Below are 26,988 nucleotides of genomic sequence, written 5' to 3'. Positions count from 1 at the left end.
GCTCTGGGCCAGAACATGCCAGAGTTTAAAAGAATGGGGTGGGGGCGAAATCTCATTGAAAGCTATTGAATATTGTAAGGCTTATATAGAGTGGATGAGAAGAGGATGTTACCTATAGAGGTTGAGTGCAGGGCTAGAGGGCCCAGCCTCAGATTAGAGGGACATCCATTTAGACACAGAGATGAGAAGGAATTTCTTTTTTGGAATTTGGAATTTGTTGCTGCAGATGCCTGTGGAGGGTAATTCATTGCATGTATTTAAAGTGCAGGTTGGCATGTTCTTGATTAGTCAGGGCATCACAGGTTCCATGGGGAAGGCAGGAGATTGGGGTTGAGAAGGATAAATAATCAGGAATTATGGAATGGTGGAGCAGTCTCGATGGGCCAAATGGCCTAATTCTACTTCTGTGTCTTGTGGTTATGATTAGAATGGAGAAGAGGGTGGGATAGAAATTCTGATTCAAATTCAAAGTTTCAAAGTTTTTAGATGTCATGTTGAATGTGTGCAAACTGGATGTGTGCAAGAAAGTCGAGGTGCTGCTGTGCCATCTTTATAATGGCAGTTACATGCTGGACCTAGGATAGATCCTCTGAATTGATAGCACTAACAAATTTCTAGTTGCTGACTCTCTCCATCTCTGACCCTCTGATGACAACTGGCTCATTGACGTCTGGTTTCCTCCTGTTGTCAATAATCAGCTCTTTAATTTTGCTGACACTGAGTGAGAGGCTGTTGTTATGGCACCATTTGGCCAGAATCTCATCTCACTCAGGCTGATTCGTCACCACCTTTGATTCAGCCCACAACAGTGGTGTCGTCAGCAAACTTAAATATAGCATTGGAGCTGTATGTAGCCTCACGGTCATTAGTATAAAGCAAGTAGAGCAGGGGGCTGAGCACACAGCCTTGTGGTACACCTGTGTTGATGGAGGTTGTGAAGGAGATGTTGTTGCCAATCCAAAATGACTGGGGCCTGCAAGTGAGGAAATCTAGGATCCAGTTGCAGAAGGAGGTACTGAGGCCTAGATCTTAGAGCTTATTGATTAGTTTTGAGGGGATGATAGTACTGAGTACAGAGCTGTAGTCAGTGAAGAGCATCCTGATGTATGCACCTTCACCGTCCAAGTGTTCCAGAGCTGAGTGGAGAGCCAATGAAATGTCACCTGATGTTGACCTGTTGCGACAGTAGGCAAGCTGGAGTGGATCTAAGTTGGGACAGGCAGGAGTAGATATACTTCATCATCCACCTCTCAAACCACTTCATCACTGCGGGTGTAAGTGCTACTGGATGATAGCCATTGAGGCAGCTTACCACATTCTTCTTGGGCACCAGTACTGAAGCCTGCTTGAACCTGAGACTGCCAAAGCATGATGTTAAATACACTAATGAATAGGCCAGCCAGCTGAAAGCACGGGTCTTTAGTACTTGGCCAGGTACTCTGCCTAGGCCAAATACTTTCTGCGGGTTCACCCTTCATGTTGTCCTTAGAAACTGAAATTGTCAGGGGCTGTGGAAGTTTGTGAAGGTGCCTCCATGTTTTGAAGGTCAAAGATAGCATAAAAGGCATTGAGTTCATCTGGGTGTGAGTGTGAAACCTTGTTGTCATATATGTCACTTGGTTTCACTTTGTAGGAGGTGATAGAGTCTCTACTTTCCCAGAAGTTTGCACAGATTCGGCATGTCACCTAAAACTTTGACAAACTTCTATAGACGCACAGTGAAGAGCATTCTGACTGGTTGTATCAGAGTCTGATATGATAAAAACAAAGACCTTAAATAGAAAATACTACAAAAAGTAATGGATACAGCCTAGTTCATCACAGGTAAAGGCCTCCCCACCATTGAGCACATCTGCAAGGAGTGCTATTGCAGGAAAGCAGCATCCACCATCAAGGACTTCACCATCCAGACCACTGGATGGTGAGGTCCTTACCGCTGGATTCAGGAAGGAAGTATAGTGGCTTCAAGTCCTACACCACCAGGTTCAGATTTTGTCAATTACCCCTGAATCATCAGGTTCTTCAATCAGAGGAGATTACTTCACTTATCCCAACATTGAACTGACTCCATAACCAATGGACTCATGTTTAATGCCTCTACAACTCGTGTTCTTGATACTTATTACTTATTTGTTTACTTTTTTCTTTTCTTTTTTTATTTGCACAGTTTGTTGTTGGATGTTTGTCGTGTGCATTTTTTCATTGATTCTGCTGTTTTTCTTTTGACTTACAAGAACTGATTCTCAGGGCAGTATATGGTGACATATATATACTTCAATAATAAATTTACTTTGAACTTTGAAGTATTTATCAAATGTACAGTACATCAAAGCATGCAGTGAACATAGAGCAGTACAGCACAGGAACAGGAGCCTTTGACCACAATGTCTGCTCCAAACATAATGATGAATTAATCTAAATCACTTCTGCCTCTACATGATCCCTTTCCCTCCATTTCCTGGATAATTATGTGTCTAACTGCCTCTGTTGTACCTGTCTCTATCACTATTCCTGGCAGCCTATTCCAGGCACTTGTCAGCTGTCTATGTATGCAAACAGCTTTGCACATCTCCTTTAGAACTTCCCCCTCTCATCTCAGATGTATATCTTCTTGTAGTTGACTAGGGAAAAAAAAGATTAAAAAAGATTAGCTTTATTTGTTATACATACATCGAAGCCTACAGCAAATTGCTTCAAATAAAATTGACTCATATTCTGGCTATCTCTCCTATCTTTGCCTCTCATAATTTTCTGAGCTTCGGTCAAATCTCTCCCTAGCTTCTAGCGCTCCAAAGAAAATAACCCAACCTCTCCTTATAGCTCATAGACTCTAATCCAGGTAACATGCTGGTAAGTCACTTCTGCACCCCCGCAAAGCCTCCACATCCTTCCTGAACTGAGACAACCAGAAATGAACACAATGCTCCTAGTGTGGCCTAACTAAAACACTGCATTATGTGTAAGAAGAGAAATGGGTGGACAAGGTGGAATGCCAGGAAATGTTAGTGAAAATCAAATGGGCAAAGGGAGAATCCAATTTGTTTCCCACTGTAGTGTTTAGATTGTGTTAGAATTTAGGGACAGCAACTTAATTGTGGCATGTGGGAAGAAACCAGAACACTCAGGGAAGCCCACATGGTCACAAGAATATTGTTGAAACTCCACACAGTCAGCTCCAACAACCTGAGATCAGGATTGAACCTGGCCAGGGACTCTACTGCCTGCACCTCTGTACCACTCACTGAAGGTGGAGGGGAGGAGTGTGCCAATGCGACTTCAGCTGGTGTCGCGGAAGGAAGTCCAATGTAAAGTAAAGGGGAGTATGAAGAAAGGTCCCGTGTGAATAAGTGAAATGGGAGTCTAGGAAATCAGAGTGTCCCACAGAGATGGAAAGGGAGACTGTTAGAACCAAGCTGGTCAGGCCAACGAGAAGCAGCATATTGGAAGGGGAGTTAAAAAAACCTAAAGATTGATCCTGTGTGAATCAGGCATGGAATGAAAGGATAGAATCAGTACAGACAAGATGGAGAAGAGGATGAGGAACAGTCTTGAGCAAATGTGCAGATGCCTGAGTGGCCTGTAGTGGAACATGCAGGACAAAACCTTAGTGGGTAGAGGAGTGAGTAAGGGAGGCTCTGGAGAGGAAAGGAGGGGTGTTATGGTGGATGGGAAAGATGGCGGACTGGAAGATATTACAGACAAACCAGTGTCAGGAGAGCAAATTGTCATTCTGGAAGGAATGATGTACTGATTTAGAGGGCAAATTTTAATCATAGGAAGGTAGGAGATTGAGGGGTGATGTTATATATGTACATATATAAAATCATAAGGAGTATAGATAAGGTGAATTCACACAGTATTTTTCCCAGTGGCACTGGAAGCCATAGATTTAAGGTGAGAGGTGAAAGATTTAAAAGGGATCTGAGGAAGCAAATTCTTCACACAGAGGCTGGTGCCTATATGGAATGAGCTGCCAGAGGAAGTTACTGAGTCAGGTACTTCGGCAACATTTAATAGACATTTGGATAAATATATGTGTAGGATGGGGTTAGAGGGATAGGAACTGAAAGTGGGTAAGTGATACTAGCTTGCTAGGCACTGAAGGGCCTACTTACATGCCATAATGCTCTATAACACCAGGACTGTATGAATTAGGGACACTCTTGTTGATTAAGAAGAAAGAAAAGGAGAAAATCAGGATTGGCAAGGATGGGACTGACATATTGGTGCTGAAATGACAGAAGATATCATCGTGGAAGCAGAAGTTTCTAAAGTTCACTCATGCGTAATTTTCAGTGCAGACAAAAGGCAGGACTCTGGGTAAATGGCTGGAGAGGGTCTGGATTGGCCAGGGTGGGGAAAAGATAATTTTGAGTAGAGTTAAGTTAGAGATGCAAGAATGGACTAAGGGAGAAAGTAGAGGAGAAGGCCAATGTGGAGGAGGGAGTGAATTAATGTGGATTAGAGGATTTGCAAGTGGTAGTGAATTTTGGAAATGATCCACAATTTCTTTGTAAGACTGTCATAGTAGAAGTTATTCCAAATTCATTATACGCTATGAGGTCAAGTCTTGGGACTTCCTTTGGGTTTGTGTAGGTTTTAAGAGATGAGGATAAATGTTGGGGAATAAAGATTAAAAGAAAAGAAAAAAGTGACCATGAGAAATTAGTCAGATCTGAGTTTACAAAGCTGCATTCAAAACAGAAGTGCACCCCCTCTCTGCCCACACCGTGCCCACTGGACTGGAGCTCATCAATTCCCATTGTCTTGATGCATGACAAGATTTTTCTGTTTCAACTCCCTTCCATTAAACTCTCCCACTTTGTTCCCCTTTGCAGTCCACGTCCATATGCCAGAAGTAAGAGAAAATCTGCGGATGCTGGAAATCCAAACAACACACACAAAATGCTGGAGGAGCTCGGCAGGCCGGATGGATCTTGGCCCAAAATGTCGACTGTACTCTTCTCCATAGACGCTGCCTGGCCTGCTGAGTTCCTCCAGCATTTTGTGTGTGCTTCATATAACAGAAGGGTGATTTAATTGCTTCTCCCATAACAATGAAGTGATCACTGTTAAGGCTGAACCACTGGTGCAAAGCTGACTCCTTGGTTGGTCTAATACAAAAACCAAACCATTGGTGGAACTTAGAAGTAGAAGCCGCATCTGTGTAGGTATATAGATGGTTGATGTTTTGGGTCGAGACTCTACATCTTCCAGCAGTTTAGTTTTCTTCTAGTACTCCAGCATCTGTAGCATCTTGTGCCTTCATCATAAGTTGAGTGTTGGGTTATAATCAAACGCAGTGCTGACTGATTTCCAAATTGTAATTATTTGACTGATATTTCATACATGGTGTGCAGTGGGAAAAACAGTCCCTTACTTCTAATAAAATAGAGCAGTTAGTTGAAAGAATGAAATTTAATTACCTCTTTGACTAATTTTAATGCCTTTAGGGAAGAATGTTTCAAGAATACGGCTTCTGCAGTAGATAACTGTACCACCTAACATGCATCCATTGGGTTCCAGGTTCAATCACAGAGTAGGGATAATAGTGAATTAATATTATCTGGCATGGATTTCAACTTACCTCCCCCACTCTATATTAGGAGGGCAGCGATAGGCCAGTTTTACCTTTGCTGAGAGGTTATTTGTGTGGATATCAGCGGAGAGCTCAATAATAATCAGTCGGGGTTGCAGATTGCATCCAAAGCAAGATCATGGGAGAAATATATTTCTCTTTGTTCACCAACAGAATATGGACATCACTAGCATGGACATTTTGTTTTGTCTCTAACTGCTCATAAAGAAAGGAAGGAAAATCAGCCACATTGCCCTGGGTCAGACCAGGCAAGGACTGTAGATCTCCTTCCCACGAGTGAACCAACCAAATTGATGATGACAATCCCTTCATTTTGTGCCTGAGTTATTAATGCGACCTTCTCTTCCAACTTTCTTCAACTGCTCATATTAAATCCCCCCGTTCCTGAGGTGGGATTCAATCCCATGTCGCTTGATGGACGGACCCAGGCCTCTGGATGGAAGTTCAGTAACTTGATTGTTCTGTTGCAGACCCCATATCCTCATGTGATGCTGGCTGAGGGAGTGAAGCAATACCCTGTAGTGAGCTACAATCTGTAGAGAGAAAAGAAGGAAACTGAGGAAAGCCCTGACCCTAAGCAAACGCATAACACTGGCACTTGTATTCAACCTCTAAACCATTGTGATGTACAGCAGACGAATCTGCATGATTCACCGCCTCTGTTTTGTAAGGTGGAAGCAAGACTTCCTCTTAAAATCAGTAATTAAATAGTACCCACATTAAACAACTAACCTTTCCACCAGTACTGAATGTGTTAAAACGACCTTAAACCTGATAATAGTGACTAAATAGAGATCATGACTAAGACTAGGGTTAATACTGAGATTAACCTACACGAGACTGTTCTGTGTGGGCAGGGTTTCTAGTCGGGAATATTTTTTTTCAACAGCAGCACTTTATGTGGGTTAAAATACTGTAAATGTGAAAAGAAGAAGGCTTCGGCAAGAATAAAGCAGATAGTGCAATTTATTGAGAAATGCGAGTTGGCAAAAGTTTTCAGCTCAAGGACACTGGATAAGATCATGGGCTACTTTCAGTTTACATGACACAAAGCTGCCTGGTTAATGTGGTTAGCTCTTTCAGTAGATGCAATGCCTGGGATTGTTATTATCTCTGGGACACTGTCAACCGGAAGGAAAAGTTTCAAAATGCTTTTGAACTGTGGAGAAAGGAATAAGAGCATTTGAGCAGTGAAGCAACGGTAAGAAGCGATTTAATCTTTTTTGCAATATCTTTATTTTCCACATGTAAAATAAAGCTCTAAAGATTGTGAAGAGAAAACAGAATAGTACTGCAAGTAAGCTGGGGGATGGTTTTGCTGTGAAATTCTCTTTCCAGTTGAGATGTGGGGTTAACTGTAATCATGACAGGCTACACTCCAAAAAAGTATCTCCCACCACTTCCTTCTCAGGGTGATTCACATCAGGAGAGATATAGCCATGTTTACAATAAGAATAATCATTTATCTACTCCTCATAAACTCCTAGACAATTATAGTTGAAGAGCTCCACCTTTCAGCAAGGCTCATGTGCTTGTAAGCACTGGCTAAATGCCAGTTAGATTTTTATCCAAAACCCATGGAAAAGCTGCAGCTACGTCTATTCAAATTACAGATACTGGTAAAATAGGGGCGTCAGGTGGCACTGAGAGGTGCAGTCAGACAAAAGTCTCATTTCCTGAAAAATTTCCATTGCCGAAATGTTATATTTGTTTGTCTCCAGTGTCCCTTTTTGTTCAGTTTGAGTGGTAGGTGGTGAGGTGGAAGAAATGTCTTTTATGCAGTGTGTTAAGACAGAAACCTTTATTGCTTGGAAACGGGATCAGACCCACATCAGTGTGGTAAAACTTTTGCGCTCAAGACTAGTTCTGCTTCAGGCATCCACCTAAAAGCAATCACAAAATTGGATCCAATGCCCTTTCAAATTGTATTTGCATGTCTTCTACCCTAAAAGAAAGAGCAATCTGTGAGCTGTTCACTTCCCAGCAGAAACTACTGGAAATATTTCCAACTACTGCAACTTTGCTGCGTTGGTCACTGGGCTCAGCAGGTCTTGAATGAACGACCGCAAAAGGCTGTGCTAAAGTTGGGGATTTCTTATGATTGATAGGTCTGTGTCCGTGGCACCTCCATGTCACCAGGATGGAGTCTAGTGCTAAAAGTGCCACTGGGGCAAAAATCACAATATGTTACATTAAGGGGCATACCATAAAAAGATGGCAATGATTAGTGGAGTAAGCAAGAGTGAGTGTGAAAAAATCTTGAGCATTGTAAAATGAGTGTGGCAGATACAATGCGTATCAGATTGGTAATGGAAACCATTTTGTTCATGTCACATTTGGAGATGTCAGCAGGTTTTGATCATGCTGTTTTCTGATTGCTGTACAACATTCATTTTCGTAACATGTGAAGTCTAACTCTGGGTAGTTGGTGGTTGAAATGTGCAAACTTTTTCATGTGACTTCATTCTAGGCATGATCAGGTAAATTTGATTTTTGCATGCTTTGTGTAAATAGTTACAATTTATGAGCATATATCATTTTGAGTAAATTTCATGAATATCTGAATATATCAACTGAAGCAGTGGGAATAATTTTAGTAATGGAGGAAAAAGAAAAACAGCAGGAAAGTTTGCTTCTGTGCATAAGTGCACAAAGTTTCTGATTATGAGGACCTCAGTGATTCTTGTTTTCTCTTTATTCCATCTTTCATTTTTTTTTTCTGTTTTTTTTTCATTTATTTTGTTGATCCCAGCAGAGAAAAAAATATTCCTATCAGGCAAACTTCTCAACAGAGAAATATGAAGATAGATTTTAATTTCTTGCTAATGCTAAACATGTGTGACAGTCTTGATTGCTGGTTGCACTTACCTCCCTCCCCTCAAGACTACTGTCCATGCACATTTAGATGGAGTCAAAGTTCAATTTCTCCTTTATTCAGTTCAATGAATCTCAAAAGCCATTGGCTCAAAATCTCAACCCTGCCTGGTTGTGGACCAATAGTATCAGAAATCTTACATTGTATTTCACACTCAATGTTTTCTAAACAATTACATCGAGTCTCATCATTTTAATTGTACAATGCTGAGGATACTTGTGAAGAACAACACGATCAACTATAATCCCCTTAAAGAAATCTCAAACTTTTGAACTGAAAACAAAATTTAAGTAATATCATAACATTTAAGAGTTTTAGTGCAACATTTATAGGGTTAATTAGTGTTTTAATTGTGTTCATCCTAATTCTGATGGATAATGGAAATTTGTGAATAATCACTAAAGCTGCCCTTTACGTCAATTAGTAGAGGAAAGAGAGCAATATTGATAAATGCATGGTATAGTAAAATAGAGAATGATAGATCAGTGTAGGAAACATTGAAAAAGATAGAGAAAGTGAAAAATGTCAACCATCGTAGCGTGTAGTGAGAAAGAAGTAGGTATTGATTATTGAAGGCAACAGTGATCGAGAGGGGATGTGAATCTAATAGAATCAGAATTAGATTCGGGTTTAATTTCACTGTCATATGTTGTGAAGTTTGTTGTTTTGCAGCAACAGTACATGGCACTACATAAAATGTACTATAAATTACGATAAGAAACAGAAACTGTACATATACAAAAAACTTAAGTAAGTAGTGAAAAAGAGAAAGCAAACAAAAGAGAAAAGGACAGTGAGGTAGTGTACATGTCCACTGAGAAATCTGATGGCAGAGGGAAAGAAGCTGTTCCTGACACAGTGAGTGTGTGTCTTCAAGCTCCTGTACATTCTCAATAAGGAGAGGGCATGTGCTGGGTCTCACTTCTTATTGCTACCATCAAGAAGGAGGAATAAATGGTGGGGTGTGGTGAGAAAAGGCAAAAGGTAGATAGTCTGGGGTCCATGAGAGGGAGTTTAGAAAGTACATTGCTCATAGTGCACCTTAGTGAAGTTGGGAGGTAGTGAGCACTGATTAGCTTGACGACAGTCTCTCTGCCATTTACAAATGATCTGCTATATGTTCAATAATGGAAAATCTTTCCTCATCTCATCTATAGCATAGTCTTATGTGATAAAGTGAGTTCAAAATAATCTGAAACGTTGAGCTGCAATGATCCATGTTCCTTGATTGAATTTACCTGCCACTTAGACATATATGCTGACATAATGCTCTGGGTCTGTACTCAGTGGAGTTTGGAAGGATGAGGTGAATCTTATTGAAGCCTACCTAATACTGAAAACCTCGATAAAGTGGACAAGAAAAGAACATTTCCATTAAAGGAGAATCTAGAATCTGAGGTCACAAGCTCAGAATAAAGGGATGTTCCTTCAGAGCTGGTATGAAGAGGAATTTCTTCAGCCAGAAGGTGGTGAATCTTTTGGGCTTGTTTCCACAGAGGGTAGTGGAGGTCAAGTCATTGAGTCTACTTAAGGCAGAAATTAATGGTTGTTCATTGATGAGGGGGTTAAGTGTTAAATGGAGAAGATGGGCGAATGTTTTTTTCAAAAAACAGCTATGATTTAATGATATCTCTGCCCTGGATGGTCTCAAGTCCAGCTGCGAAAGGAAGAGGGTTGGACATGGGGCTAACAACCCCATCGCAAAAAAAAAGACAGTGCTACAGAAACAGCAACAGTAGCTCCAAAGACCTTATCCCTGGAAGAAGAAGGATCTTCGATGGGCTACACCTTGAAAGATTGAAAGAGTGGCCCAAGACAAGGACTCTGAATAGCTGCTGTCAGTAACCTATACTCCAATAGTATTGATGGACTTAAGAAGAATTACTAAATGGTGGAACATACACAATGGGCTGAGTGACCCAATTTTACTCCTATATCATGGTCTTATAGTCTAATCTCATTCCTTAAAGCAAGTAGACATATTATAAAAGAGGATCTTCCTCATCTGACATAAAAGCCTTAAATAAATTTCACTCTTATGATTTCCCTTCTGAACTGGAGTAAGCAATGCAGGAAGCCTCTGTCTAACCATCAATGATGCTCCTTCTGTGTGCCTGGAATGCAATTTACACCTGTCACTGACATATTGTGTGTGTGTGTAATAGCTGCAAGATCCTACAACCCACAAAGGCTTGTTGGTTACGGCTTCCTGACTTGCCATTTTGCAGGTTCCGACCCGTGCCTGTTGCTGTTTTATAAGGAGGTTTATTCATTATCTCAAGAAGGATCATATTCACATGTATTAGATATTTGCAGTTGTGTGTTGGTCAGGGTGCGACATGCAACAAAAAAAACATCATTCAGCAATGGTAAAGAATAAAGAATTATATAAAAAATAAAGTTCACTGTTAAAGCATGGGTATGGAATAAAATGTGCATTAAAACATAAATATCAGAATGCAGTTACATTGTAAACAGCATTGTAAAAAGTAGCTTGAAGTGTTTGTAGTTTAAGATGGCATGAATTTTTGAAGCTTTAGGGAAAGACAGTTTGCAGGATGAGTAGTGTCTGCAATAAATAGCCAGATGTATTTAATATTGAAGCTTTAGGAACTGAAGACTGGACTGTAACATCTTCAAATGTCCAAGGGGGAGATTGTCACTAGAAATGAGGATATTTTTCTTTTATGTTTAATAATGATCTTTCCTTATTATCTAAGAAAACAAATTAGAGATGAGTCAAGGATGTGAGGTTGGGAAGGAAAGTTTAGGGGGGAAGCTCATGTGGTGAAACCACTCCTCCACCCTTCGCCCAAATATATTTTTCCAGCAGAGTTGGCCATTCTCCTATCTTGCTCCAGGATATGATGTAAACATGCTTTTAGCAGGTCCAAGGGCCATGCAAGCCCATAGGGGTACATTCTTGCTGCCCAGAATTCCAAGCGATGGTGCTCCTGAAAGCTCCAGGCAAGACACCAAGTCCGGTAGCTATCATACTGTCCTATCATCCACTGTCCTTAAATTAGTGGCTGCGTTGTCCCATTTGCAGGTGAAATAGAAATTCAAGTCAGCATGTACCATCCTGCTTCTCCCACAGATTTTTTTTGCTGCAGCAGTTCATGCCTTTTTGGGCTGTAGTTCTCAGGTGTATCCCCACCCTGTATCATACTGAAGTGGCCAGTATTGATAAGGAGTCCTGAGTATACTTCCAAGGGATTTCAAATAATGGTCCACCATAACATTTGTAGAAAATTCATACTGTTTCTCATTGTACCTGCACTTCGCTGTAATTTTAGCATCTGACAATAAACTCCACTTGATCTGGTCCAACAACAGGACCAACCCATAGCCCTGGGCCACTCACCCCACTGCTCAATAACATCCTCCAGGTCAATGATGTTTGTGAGCACTGAGGACGTAGAACGTAGAACATTACAGCACAGTGCAGGCCCTGCAACCCATGACATTGTACCAATCTTTTAATGTACTCTAAGATCAATTCAGCCCTTTCCTCCTACATAGTCCCTTAAATGTTCCTAATGCATCTCCCTCTATCACCAACCAACACCCTCCCTCCCCCAAACCCTGGCAGGGTGTTCCATGCACCTACCACTCTTGATGTAAAAAACTTATCTCTGACATCCCCCCTATACTTCCCTCTAATCATTTTAAAGTTATACACTAACACATTCGCCATTTCTGACGTGGGGATAAAGTCTTTGGCTATCCATTCGAACTCTGCCTCTTATCAGGTCACAGCTCATACTCCTTCATTCCAGAGAGAAAAAGCCCTACTTTGCTCAACCTATATGCAAAATACATGCTCTCTAACCCAGGCAGCATTCTGGTAAATCTACTCTGTACCCTCTCTAAAGATTCCACATCCCTCTTATAATGAGGCACCCAGACCAGAGCTGAACACAATATTTCAAGTGTGCTCTGACCAGAGTTCTATAGAGCTGCAACATAACCTCATGGCATTACCAGATAATGATGCAACTCCAGTTCCAGCACCTTACTTACCTCTGGGTCCCTTTGCACCAACATTGGTGATAACCATTCCCCAAAGCTAGGATGATATTCTCACCTCCTGCAAAGATGAACATATACGCAGAAAGAACCATGGTACAAGATGGCTCAGAAGCTCATTAAGGTGAGGGGTATAGAAGGGAAAACAGAATGGCATGGAGTAAGGAATGGTCATGGGAACTCTCTCCACTATCTGCAACTCTAACTGTGGGTCCCGAAGCAAAAGGCTTTGAGTGTGCAGCAAGAACCTTTTCCCCCAAGGTGCAAATGGCTAGTACAAGGAGGCATAACTTTAAGGTGTTGGATGGAAAGTTTAGGGAAGATGTCGGAATTAAGTTTTCTGGCAGTGGGCGGTGGTACATGGAATGCACTGCAAGGGCTGGTGGTAAGTTCAGATACATTAGGGACATTAAGGAAACTCTTAGATAGGCACTCTTAGATGGATGATAGAACAATGGTGGACTATATAGAAGAGAAGAGTTAGAGTGATCTTAGTTCAGGTTAATGGGTGGGCATAACATTCTGGGCTGAAGGACCTATACTGTGTTATACTCTTCTATGTATATGTTAGCATTCCAAAGTAAATGAAGAAAGCTATGGAAATTACATAAAGACAAAGTAGATAACTTATTGTATAGTGGGATAAGCTTGAGGGGCCGGGTTGTCTGTCTGTCCCAGCTCCTGTTTTCTTCTGTCCTTATGAAATATCCATGTCAAGCAGCAATTTTAAAGATAGAAGTTGAATTTATGTTATTCCGGTTGACATTTCATGAGAACTAGGTAAAGTAAGAAATCAAAGGTGTCTTAAGTTGCAGAGATGGAAGTGTTGGGAGACGAGGGAATGGTGATAATGGAGACCAAGTGAAACTGAATGACACAATTGGCGTTGGTACCATTTTTGTTTGGTAGAAGATAGTAAGACTTATTAATTGCAGCAGCCCTCTCTAGAGGAGACGTAAATAGAAGGAGGTGAATGTGAAGAGGCGATGGGAGTGAATGAAAGTGATGTTGGAACTGTGAGATACAAAGATTTACAGTTGCTGGAAGTCTCCAATAAAAGAGAATGCCTGGAATACCTAATAGGTCAGGTGTGAGGGAGAAAAATGGTTAATGTTACATGTTGATGACCTTGCATCAGAACTCTTCAGTTTTGGCGGAAACTGATAGGGCAGATTATCTGAAATTGTTGAATTTGATGTTGAGCATGAAAGTCATTACAACTTCAGTCAGAGTGTTAAATTCAAAGAGGAAGCCCAGTGCTGAGCAGAAATATGGTTAATAGGAAGAGATGGTGCCCCAGAGTATGCAAACAGTGGCAAGTAGTGTTGGATCTCTGCTGATATGGCTGTATTCATATTTGGCACTATTTCAGGAAACTTGAGGAAAACTCTGTGAGAATCCTTGAGACATAGTCCCACAGTCTATTTTCTGCCTGATATGAGTTCAAACAAAAGAGAATGATTGAGGTGGGGTAGATTTTAGGGATTCTGGTAATTCATTATTATGATATTAGCTTTTTATTCCAGATTTATTCAATTGAATTTAACTTCCACAGCTACCATAAAGAGATTTGAACTCCTTTCACATGATCAATAGTGCAGGCCTCTGGATGCCATTTCAACAACTGAATTGTTCTACATTGATTTCAGTAACCTCAGCATTCCCGTAACTTTTGGAATTTTGAACAACAATAATATTTTTATTTCTGCTTCTTGCATTTACAATTCCTCTCGGCAGATCTTTAGGTCTTGACCTTCCCCTTTTGTTTTGCATCATCATTCTTCTTGTCATTTAATCTCTCTTTTAATCTCCCCTATCATGGACCTTCCTTTTTGTCCTCTCCTGTCCTTCTCCTTTCTCTGCATCTTAAAAATTGTTTACCTCTAATATCTCCTGTTTCTGCTGAAATGTTATCGCAATTTTACTTCCTTCATATGCTGCAGGACTCAAACATTATAGGGTCACAAATTAGAGCAAAATTTGCCCATTTGGCCCATCAAATCTACTTTGCCATTCCATCGTGGCTGATTTATTATTTCTCTCAACCCCCTTCTCCTGACTTCTCCCTGTAACCTTTGCCACCTTTACTAAGAAAAAACCTTTCAACCTCCGCTTTAAATATACCCAATAATAACCTCCACAGCTGTTTGTGCCAATGAATTCCACAGATCCATCACCTTCTGGCTAAAGAAATTCCTCTTCATATCTGTTCTAAATGGACATACTTGTATTCTGAGGTTGTGTCCCCTGGAGCTAGACTTCCTCACTATAGGAAATACAATATTCAAGCCTTTCAAATATTTGATAGGTTTCAATGAGATAACTCCCCCTCATTCTTCTAAACTACAGTGAGTACAGGTCCAGAGCCATCAAATGCTACTCACACATTAACCCTTTCATTTCCAGAATGATTCTCATTAGCATTCTCTGGAATCTCTCTAATGCCAGCATATCCTTTCTTGGATAAAGGGCCCAAAACTGCTCACAATATTCCAAGTGCAGTCTGACCAATGCCTTATAATGCCTCAGCATTACATCCTTACCTTTATTTTCTATCCTCTTGAAATAAGGACTTGTTCAGTATTTTCAGCATTTTCTGTTTGTACAATAAAAAACCTAAAAAAGAGTAACATTCTTGGTCATTTGAAAAAAACTTCTGAACGCTTTAAAACAATTCAATTGCTTTAAAATTTTAATCTCGTAATCCACTAGAGGATGTTTTAAAAAAGAGTTTTCAAAAATACTCTTTAAAAAAATGACAAGACTTAAAAGAAAAAAATACATGTTTTAGGAAGAAATATAAAAGCTAAGATTTAAAAGGATATTTTATGAGATTTTAAAAAGAGTTAAAAGAATATATTTATGTGAGAGCAAGATATACCAAATATTTCTTTTTAAATTACTTTAGGAAGAATTTAGAAAGTTTATTTAAAAGATTGAGCTAAGATTTAAAAGAATATGTTTATAAGATATTTTATGAAATGTTAAAAGATTATATTTAAGAGTTTGAGCAAGAATATTTTTCATAATGCATTTAAGGAAGATTTAAAATGTTATGTTAAAATATGAGTGAGATTGAAAGGAGTATTTTAACAGATTGAAGAAGATTTAAAAGGATATTTTTATACAAAGCTTTACAATGGGTAGTGTAGTATTTTAAAAGGAGTTTGAGGAAAATTTAAAAGGATATTTTTAAAAACAAGAACTATCTAAATGTCATGTACTTTTTCCTTCCTTTCAAAGCATGAAGACCAATGAAGTGTGCTTCCACCTGATGCAAGATGTTTCAGTCAGCCCAGATCAGAAGAATATTCCATGCAAGCATCTATCCCCACAACTCAGCTCCAGTCCCACTTGATAGGAAGGCTGAATTTCTGCATTTATGCATCACATGCAGAAATGCAGAAGATGTGATCAACTGTATGGGGTAATAAAGACAGTTTGGCCAATATCCTGCTAGGGAGGCTAAACCAGGTTGGATTAAGGGAATAGTGTAATGGAAGGTTAATATTAAAGTTAGTGTATCCAAATACACAAGCCTTTGGAACAAGATAGTTGAATTCATAATACAAATAAAGATTGATAGATATGAGTCAATAGCCATTATAGGGATGCAGTTAGATGTGAACCAAATTTGGAACTAAATGTTTCAAGTTCAAGATTTTTTTGTCACTCAACCGTATTCATGTATACCGGCAAACGATACAACATTCCTCCGGATCAGGGTGCTCAACACAGTACATTTAACCCACACATAACACATAAAGTAATACTACCACAAATAAGTTTTGTTTTTTTAAAAAAAATTTTTATTAGATTTTCAAAACATTTTACAAAATTAAAAACCCCAAATCCCAATGAGGAGCATTAATACAGAGCAAGGTTAAGCATACAATAACAATATGCTACAAAGGAAGAGAATTTAACAAAAAAGCACCTAAATTAAAGACAAGTAAACTTAGTGTCCTCCCCAAACCCCACAACACAAGAAAAAAACAACAACAACTCCAGACCAACCACCACACAGTATAAAGAGTATAAGTCCGGACAGTCAAACTCCCAGACTGTGAATACACTTAGCAACAGAGGATAATAATGCCTACTACCAGAAAAAAAAGGGAGCTGAAAGCAAGGGACTGAAAAGAAGAAAAAAAAGAAAAAAAACCTAGTCAGGAGGAAGGTTATGAAAGTACTCGATAAAAGGTCCCCAGACCTTATGGAACTTTAGATCCGAATTAAGAACTGAATAATGAATTTTTTCGAGGTCCAAGCAGGCCATAATGTCGTTAAGCCATTGCGCATGAGTGGGCGGGGCAACATCTCTCCATCTAAGGAGGATCAAGCGTCTCGCCAGGAGAGAGGCAAAGGATAGTATTCGGCATTTTGTCGGACCCAGACATAAATCTGTCTCGCCCCAAAAACCGAACAGAGCAATTAAGGGGTTTGGTTCTAGGTGCTGATTCAGAATACCCGATAATGTAGTGAAGACATCTTTCCAGAATTTCTCCAAGCTAGGACAGAACCAGTACATATGGATGAGAGAGGCCTCGCCCCTCTTGCATTTATCACAGAGTGGACTAATGCCAGGGTAGAATCGAGATAGTTTAGATTTAGACATATGGGCTCTATGAACAATCTTAAACTGTAAGAGGCAATGGCGAACACAAAGGGAGGTTGAGTTAACCGATTTGAGAACTGAGTCCCAGCTCTCCTCGGATAAGGAGATATTTAAATCCTGCTCCCAGGCCATTTTAATTTTATCCACAAGGGCCTGTCGTAAGGCTGCTAGTTTATCTCAGATAATTGAAATTAAACCTTTACCTAGTGGATTAATGGAAAGAAATAGGTCCATAGCATTTTTCACAGGCATTTCAGGAAAGTTAGGAATTAAAGGAGCAGTAAAGTGTCGGATTTGGAGATATCTGAAAAAGTGAGCGTTAGGCAGGTTGAACTTAACAGAGAGCTGCTGAAAAGAAGCGAAGTGATTATCAATGAAGAGATCTTCAAAATGTCTAATGCCCTTCCTGTACCAAACATGGAATGCTGAATTGTACGTAGTAAGTAAAAAAAGGTGATTATGTGCGACAGGGCTAGAAACGGAAAACCCCTGGAAACCATAGCATTTCCTGAACTGACCCCATATATGCAAAGTGTGTCTAACCAGAGGATTAGCTATTGATCTGGGCAGACTGCTAGGGAGTGCAGAGCCAAGAAGTGCAGATATAGATAATTCTTTAGTGGAGCTCAACTCCATTGCCACCCAGTTAGGGCACTCGGGTTGGCCGTGGAAGAAAGACCAGAAGGCAGCACAACGTATATTAGCTGCTACCACAAATAAGTTAACAAATAATAAAATGTATTCCAGAAGATTGACATGTAGCATAAGGTGCATTTACGACACAAGTTAAAAAGTAAATTTCAGGGTAAATTAGATGGACAGACAAAGTGGAAAAGGGGTGCAAGGTCCTTAAAAAGATAACCATGTTCAAACAGCTGTAAAAAAAATTGCTCTTGATTTGGAAGTTCAGGAAATAGCATTTGTAGAAGTAGAGATAAGAGACAACAAAGTACAAGTACCACTGGTGGAAATAACATAAAACCATTTTAACAGCAGCTGTAGAAATAGTATATTGATCAAGATATAAGAGATTGTAACAATGTTAATATAATAATCATGGAGTACTTTGAACTTGGTATTGTTTGTTCAAATCAAATTCAAAATTAGGTTAAACGATGAGTTTAATAGCATGCGTTTGGAACTTTTAACATATTCAGCGGGGATCAATATATGGGAGCCTATCATTTTTAATGAGAGCAAGATAATAATCTCAGAGGGAAGAGGTTAATTTAGGGAATGTGATATTGAAGTTTTACATTGAATTATGGAGTGGTGAAGCTAGAACAATATTGAAAGCGTGATCTTTCTAAGTGATTGAATAGGCTTATTGGTCATATGGCTTAGACTTCCTTCCTATGTTTTCCGTTCTTGCTTTTGTGAGAGATAGTTTAGCTAGGACAGATTGACAAAGTTCGAAGTTCAAAGATAAATTCCTTCAACATCTGATGAAGCACAGGTGCACTATAATAACCCTATCAATTAACAACCAAAAAAGAACAATCATTGTTATCAAAATGAACTGAGGCATTTTTCAAGGCTACTAAGTCCACTATAGTTTTGTCTAGCTTGAACCCACTCTTTAATTTGCAGAATCAGATGAAAATTGGGTATCAAATTAGAGACAACGAAATGAACTATACTTTAACCAGATTCAAAATTATATGTATCTTCATCATTAAATCTAGAGCAATTAATTCAAATGTTCTAACAATTTTCAAAAGATATAAACATGAACTTTGGACTGGATCAATGCAGAACATTAAACATAAAGCAAGGTGCAATCGAGCTAACAGAATACAAAACAGCAGCAGGATACAATACAACTGATGGGTGAATATGAAATGTACAAGTATCTGGGATATCAACAAGGAAAGGAAATAGACCATAGTGTGCTAAAGGAAACATTTTCAGCAGAATTTACTTCAAGGCTTAAGAAACTCTGCTAAACAGAGCTCAACTGTAAAAATATAACAAAGGCAATAAACACTTTCTCTATACCTATATTAACATATTACTTTTGCATAACATCTTGGTATGAAATGGATCTGGAAAATAATTTACAAAGAAAAATAGGAACTGAAATGACAAATTTCAGAAAACGTTATGTACACCCAATGCGCTTAGATTAACGCTCCCTGGGACAGAAGGGGGAAGAGGAAAAACAGACATTAAACCTCTACACAACAGTCAGATAAAAGTTCTGAGGATATATTTTCATCAACAAAAACAGGATTCAGCACTCCATTGCAAACATATGCAATCCTGATAAGATGAATACACCACTTAGCTTAAATGAGAGCACAACCCAGAAAATGAAGAAGTTATCACTATTGAAGAAAAGGTTAACCCATGAAAGAGCATGACCCTTCATGGAAGACATCCCCACAACCTGAGCTGACTAGATGTCGACAAAGAAGCGTCGAATGTCTGGCTCAGAGTTGGAGAGCTTGGCCCAGAAACAGAAGGGTTCCTTGAGGCAATACAGGATCAGGTGGTTAACACAAAAAATAATCAAAAATACATAATAGAAGACCAACAAATTCAAGATGATATATGTAGTAAATGCCAAGAAAAACCGGAAACAATCCAACACATTACAGGATCCTGTGGCAGTTTAACACAATCTGATTACTTACAGAAGCACAATTAATCAAGTGGCAGACATCATTCATCAAAATCTTGCTTTAAAATACAAACTCATAAATGAAATCACACTTTACTATAAATACAATCCTGATCCAGTTTTAGAGTCAAAATACAACAAATTATATTATGACTGATCGGTTATTGCAGATAGGACAATCTATAATAAGTCCGGATACATGATAAACAAGCAAGAACAACCTACTTAATAGATATAGCCATTCCAAACACACATAACTTACAGAAATCAGTATGAAAAACATGAGAAATACATTGAATTAAAAGAGGAAATTGAAAGACTTTGGAACATGAACAAGGTATACATTGTCCCGATAGTAACTGGTCTATTCCCAGAGGCACTACACAATAGCATTAAACAATTTGTGTTACACAGCAATATCTATGTAAATCTGCAGAGAACCACAATACTAAACACCACTAGAATAGTCCAAAAGTTCCTAGTAATTGACAAATGAGTGTGCATCGCTATGCCCTTTCCTCAGGTTTTACAAACTTGAGCTGAGAAAAAGAAATAATAATAATAGATAATTACTTCAACAATGCCTCCACAACCTGATGGTAAAAGCAACAACACAGACATAGAGCCTCTGCAGAATGCTGATGACGAAGTTGAGGTTACAGACAAAATAAGCCTAACATTTAACACCACACCAACAGAATGCATGGGCACTGACCCAACAAAGAGACCCTACATACCAAAGCAAAGCAAAATTTACAAAAATTGTTTATACTCTCAATAATAGTGTATCACCACAATTTTTAGGAGAACTTGAAATATTTGAAGAACTACACACAATATCATATGAGCAGTGTTAACGGCAGTGCAGTGCAATGGCTCCAGAATAGAGGCATTCATTAATAGAAACCCATAAAAGAGTAATGAAACGTACTCCTAAAATGGCAGAAGAGATGAGAATTGAAACATTATCAGAAATAGATTACCTAATCAAGTATAAAATGAATAACCTGAGAAGAAAGTTAAGAGAAAAGCTAAGAAATACCAAGGAAATATATGGTTCATACAACCTAACAAAAATATTGTAGACAACACACACAAAATGCTGGAGGAACTCAGTTAAGTTTAGTTGTGTTTAGTTTAGTTGATGGTAGAGGAAGGGAAGCCTCTTCCTTTGAAGAAAGAGGACACCTCCTTAGTTCTAGAATGAAAAGCCTCATTCTGAGAGCAGATGCAGTGGAGATAGAGTAATTGAGAAAAGAGGATGGCACTTTTACAAGTAACAGGGTGGGAAGAGGTATAGTCCAGGTAGCTGTGTAAGTCAATGGGTTTATAATAGACATCAGTAGATAAGCTGTCTCCAGAGATATTGCAGGAAGCACTGTAGAATTTTTAGATATTCTAAAAGAAAAAACAAATTGATGAATAAAAAGCAAGACCAGATAGATACATGAAATGTGCCAGATGAAGAAAAAAGAAATATCAGTTTAGGAACAATGAAGGTTTATAAAGGACATTGAAACTAAATTTGACACACCAAAGTGCCACCAACACTAACACAGAATTACCTACAAACACAGAGATAATGAAATTTTGGTCTGATATCTGGTCAAAGAGAATGACACAGTATGAAGAAGAAAGCTGGATTAGGGAGGAAAAAGAACACACTCACACAGTTGAAGACATGAAAAGACTTGAAAGTACAATGGATATGCCAAAAGCGGTAGTAAAAATTATCCACAACTGGTAAACTACTGACAGTAATAATATTCATAATTATTGAGATAAAAATTACTTGTCTTCATCCGTACCTATTAATACATAACAACAATTTTCTGAAAAATCCTTGAAAAAGAGTCCAAATTTTTGACAGGTAAAAGATATCTCCTATATAAAGGAGAAATGACAAATGACCCACCAAAATATTGTCCTATTCCTTGTTTACAAGCTACATATAACATTATAACATTATGCATCTCACAACTAATCACAGCAATTTACTTACAAAAGAGCAGAAAGAATGCCATAAAGGTACGAAGGGATGTAAAGAACAACTGATAATAGATTCTGTAATTCTAAATCGAACCTGGTGGAAAAGCAGAAGCCTTTCATGTAGTTACAGTATATTGATTACTAAAAAGCACATGATTCTGTCCCACACTCGGTTAATAGAAGCTTTTAATATATATAAACTGCACACACTACTTGTGAAATTTCAAAAACATCTGATGAAGCATTGGCACGCTATAATCTCCCTATCTATTAACAATAAATTGAGTCATTTTCCAGGGTGACTCTCTAAACTGACTATGGTTTTCTCTAGCTTTAAATTTACTGAATTTACTGAATCAGATGAAAATAAGGGATCAAATCAAAAACAACCAAATGAATAATATCTTGACACGTCTTCTACACATGGACAACTTGAAATTATATGCTCCTTCATCAGTGAAGCTAAAGCAGTCAATTCAAATAGTAGAACTATTTTCAAAAGATATAAACATGAACTTTGGACTGGATAAGTACAGAACATTAAACATAAAGGAAAGCACAATACAGCTGTGAGAATATAGAACAGAGCAGCAGGATACAATATGGATGAACATGAAAAATTAGTATCTAGGATGTCAAGAAGCAAAGAAAATAGAAACATGAGAAAGCCTGCAGATGCTGGAAATCTGCAGATGTCTGCAGACGGTGGAAATGTTTGGTCACCGGGAAGTCCCGTTTGTGGCAGACGATCTCACCTCTATATGGGGAGACTGGTTATAAATTAGGGGACTGCTTCATTGAGAACACCTGCAACATGCACCACAAGAATGATGTCCCAGTGGCCAAATATTTTAATTCCCATTCCCATTCTGACATGTCGGTCCATGGCCTCTTCTTGTGCCAAGGTGAGGCTACACTCAGGGTGGAGGAGCAACAGCCTATAGTCCAACCTGTTGGCTTGAATATCGATTTCTCCTTCTGGTAATAAAATCTTCCCTCCTCCATTCCTCTATTCCCCACTCTGCCCTTTCACTTCTTCCCACCAGCCTATTACTTCCCCTCCTCCTTCCCTTTCTCCTATTGTCCACTCTCCCTTCCTATCAGATTCTTTCTTCTCCAGCCCTTGATATTCCCCACCCCCTGGCTTCACCTATCACCTTCCATCCAACCTCTTTCCCCTCCACCTTTTCATTCTGGCATCTTCCTCCTTCTTCTCACTCCTGACGAAGGGTCTCGGCCTGAACCGTCAACCATTTACTCTTTTCCACAGATGCTGCCTGACCTGCTGAGTTCTTCTAGCATTCTGTGTATGTTGCCTAGCAAAGTAAATAGGCTGTGCTTCGATGAAGAGAGAACTTTTGACTGAATTTACTTCAAGGCTTAAGAAAAGCTGACAAGCAGAGCTCAATATTAAAAATATAACAAAGGCAATAAACACTTCTATTAAACATATTAACATATTCTTTTGGCATAATAACTTGGTATGAAACTGATCTAGAAAACATAGAAAGAAAAATAAGAACTGAAATGACAGATTTTAGAAAAACTACGTATACTCAAACTCACTTAGAATACTGCCTAGGAAAGAAGGAGGAAGTGGAATAACAGACATAAAAAATTTACACAACAGTCAGATAAAACTAAGAATATATTTTCCTCAACGAAAACAGGAGTCAGCACCCCACGTGAGCATAGGCAATTGTGATAAGAAGTACATGCCACTAAAATGAGAGCACAACCCAGAAAATGACAAAAATGATCACTACAGAAGAAAAGGCTAACCCATGGAAGAGCATGAACCTCTATGGAAGACATCCCCACGATCTGAGCAACCAGGCTTGTTTGAAGAAAACCCGTGCACAATTACCATCAGCATATAACCTGTAGCAGCAGAAGTCCTAAAACACTAGACCACTGTTATACTAAAATTTGGCCTACTGTTCCATGCCTAGAACACACTTTGCTAAATTTGATTACTATCAGGTTGCTATCGATGCAATGCTCCTCAGACAGGATGAAGAGATCATTACTCCCCAATGCCATTCGGCTTTACAATTCAAACGCCGGGGTAAGATATGTTAAAGTGCCGGGGTCGGGACTGAGCTTAAGTTACCATTCAATGTATTTCTTAGTAAACTATTTAAGAACTTTTTAAAAGCTATTTATTAATGCTTTTTGAGAGGGTGATTTTAGATGCATATTTATATTGAGTTAAGTATTGTATGTAATTAGTTTTGCTACAATAAGTGTATGGGACATTGGAAAAATGTTGAATTTCCCCATGGGGATGAATAAAGTATCTATCTATCTATCTATCTACTTGGCTGTCCATCTCCTATCTGCATGCAGGCAGGGACCAAAGAGCAAATCACCAGAGACTAGGACCACACAGAAGTGGTCATGGGAGGCAGAGGAGCAGCTAAGGGATTGCTTCGAGTTGGTTGACTGGACTCATTTGTGGATCTGAATGAGTACACCATGGTTGTCACAGACTTTATTAAAACAATTGTAGATGAGTGTGTTCCCAAAAAAACATTTAGTCTCCTGTGAGCACAGCTCCAGGTGAACCTTGAGATCCACAGTCTGCTGAGGGCCAGACCAGAGGCATTCCAGTCTGGTGACCAAGCAAGTTACAGGAGGTCTAGGAACGATCCCTGGAAAGGCATCTCACAGGTGAAGTGGCAATTCCAGACTAAACTTGAATCAATGAAGTATCTAGCCAAGTACTAAAAGAGATGTGTTGATCAACTGTCCAGAGTGTTCACTAAGATCCTTAACCATTCACTTCAGCAGTTTGAGGTACCACAAACAAGAGAAAATCTGCAGATGCTGGAACATACAAAATGTATCCAACAACACATACTAATTACTGGAGGAACTCAGCAGGCCAGGCAGTATCTATGGAAAATAGTACATGTAACCCCCAGGGTCACCTCAGGCTCGCTCAGCTCATTCTCGTCTAGGGGGAGCAGCCTTTGGCCCCGCCAAACTGGGTAATCAGCTGGTGTGGATGCTGTGTGATGTCCCCGCCTCCCCAAAAAACACAGACAAGACACCATATGCGATTAAATGATTACAATTTATAGAGATTACTATAACTAAGTTATTAATAACGATACAGTATATATGAAGGAAAAGAAAATAAAGAAAAGGCGCCAAACTTATCAAAGTCCAAACCACTTCGTGCACAACCGTTGGAGCTCAATTACCGAAGTCTTCTGGCCACCATTCGATCCCCTCCGAACTCCTCGACTCGCAGCTCAGGACCACCCGAGTGGTCAACCAAGCACATTTATCCTTGTCTCCTCTCCTTGGGGTACCTCCTGGCCTTGGACCCCCACTAGGGATCTGCTCCCCGCCCAGCTTACAGCATCGTGTCCTCTCTCTCTCACCCCCTGGCGCCGCCTCCCCAAAAGCCCGCCAACAATAGTTTACAGACTCAGAAGAAAGAACAACATTAATCCCAATTGGTTAACAAAGGAATACAATTCTCGTTATCAGTAAATTTTAACCCAAACAAGCTTCCAGCACTCTCTCACAACAAAGAAGCATTCCTACTTTTAACAAAACAAAGAAGCCATTTTGATTAACATACACAGTAACAAAGAAAAAGAAGAAACCCCCTTTACATACAGTTGATGTTTTGGGCTGCGGCCCTTCTCAACCCAAAATGTCGACTGTACTTTTTACCACAGATGCTGCCTGGCCTGCTGAGTTCCTCCAGCATTTTGTGTGTGGAGTCTGAGATACCCACCTGCTTCAAGCAGGCTTCAATTAATACTGGTGCCTAAGAAGTACGTGGTAACCTGCCTCAATGACTATTGTCCAGCAGCACTTACATCCACTCTGAAGAAGTTCTTTGAGAGGTTGGTGATAAAGCATATCAACTCCTGCCTGAGAAATGACTTGGATCCACTCCAATTTGCCTACCATCACAACAGGTCAAAAGCAGATGCCATTTCCTTGCTCTTCACTCAACCCTGGAACTTCTGGACAGCAAAGATGCATAAATCAGGACACTGTTCATTGACTACAGCTCAGCATTCAATACTATTAGCCCCTCAGAAATTATCAATAAGCTTCAAGGCCTTCACCTCAATACCTGTTTGTGCAATTGGATCCTTGATTTCCTCACTTGCAGATCCCAGTCAATTCAGATTGGCAATAAACTCTCCTCCACGATCTCCCTCAGTGCAGGTGCAGCACAAGGCTTAGCCCCCTGATCTTTTCACTTTATACTTCTGACTGTGTGGCTAAGCACACCTCCAATGCCAGATTCATGTTTGCTGACAGCACCACAGTTATTTGCTCAATCAACGGTGCTGACAAATCAGCATATAAGATCATATGATCATAAGACATAGGAGCAAATTAGGCCATTTGGCCCATCGAGTCTGCTTTGCAATTTCATCATTGCTGATTCATTTCCCTCTCAACCCCATTCTTCTGCCTTCTTCCCCATAACCCTTCATGCCCTGACTAATCAAAAACCTATCAACCTCCTCCTTAAATGCATTCAGTGACCCGGTCTCCACTGCCATTTGTAGCAATGAACTCCACAGACTCATTGCCCTCTGGCTGAAGAAAATCCTCCTCATCTCTGTTCTAAAAGGACATTCCTCTATTTTGAGGCTGTGCCTAGACTCCTCCACCAAAGGAAACATCTGTCTTCATATCCACTCTAACTAGGCCTTTCAACATTCGCTTGGATTCTATATGATCCCCTCTCATTCTTCTAAATGCCAGAGAATACAGGCCTGGAGCTTTCATTCCCTGGTCATATCATAACCCTTTAATTCTGGGAATCATTCTCATGAACCTCCACTGTATCCTCTCCAATGTCAGCACATTCTCTCTTAAAAAGGGGCCCAAAACTGCTCACTATACTCCAAGTGAGGCCTCACTGATGTGTTGTACACCTTCAGCATTACATTCTTGCCTTTACATTCTATTCCTCTTGAAATGAATGCTGACATTGCTTTTGCCTTCCCCTACCTGCAAATTAACTTTTAAGGAATCCTGTACGAGGACTCCCAATTCCCTTTGCATCTTGGATTTGTAATTTTTCTCCCCATTTAGAAAGTCGTCTGTGCTTTTATTCCTTCTATCAAAGTTCGTGACCATACATTTCCCAACACGTATTCCATCTGTCTCTTCTTTGCCCATTCTTCTAATCTGTTGAAGTCCTTCTGCAGCCTCTCTGCTTCCTCAACACTACCTGTCCCTCCACCTATTCCATCTCATCTGGAAACTTG

At 39.6% G+C, this 26,988-nt stretch overlaps 1 long non-coding RNA gene across 1 annotated transcript; it reads left to right on the top strand.

Moving 5' to 3' along the window:
- Positions 1-6,617: 6,617 nt before the first annotated feature.
- LOC140727374 (uncharacterized) lies at positions 6,618-15,992 on the top strand. Its single transcript, XR_012098833.1, has 2 exons — positions 6,618-6,800; positions 15,747-15,992. It is a non-coding gene; the product is annotated as an uncharacterized lncRNA (long non-coding RNA).
- The last annotated feature ends 10,996 nt before the right edge of the window (positions 15,993-26,988 follow it).

The sequence above is a fragment of the Hemitrygon akajei genome, chromosome 5 (assembly GCF_048418815.1).
Source record: "Hemitrygon akajei chromosome 5, sHemAka1.3, whole genome shotgun sequence".
Classification (NCBI taxonomy): Eukaryota; Metazoa; Chordata; class Chondrichthyes; order Myliobatiformes; family Dasyatidae; genus Hemitrygon; species Hemitrygon akajei.
Note: the sequence above shows the minus strand (reverse complement) of the source record. Positions and strands in the feature narration are given on the sequence as shown.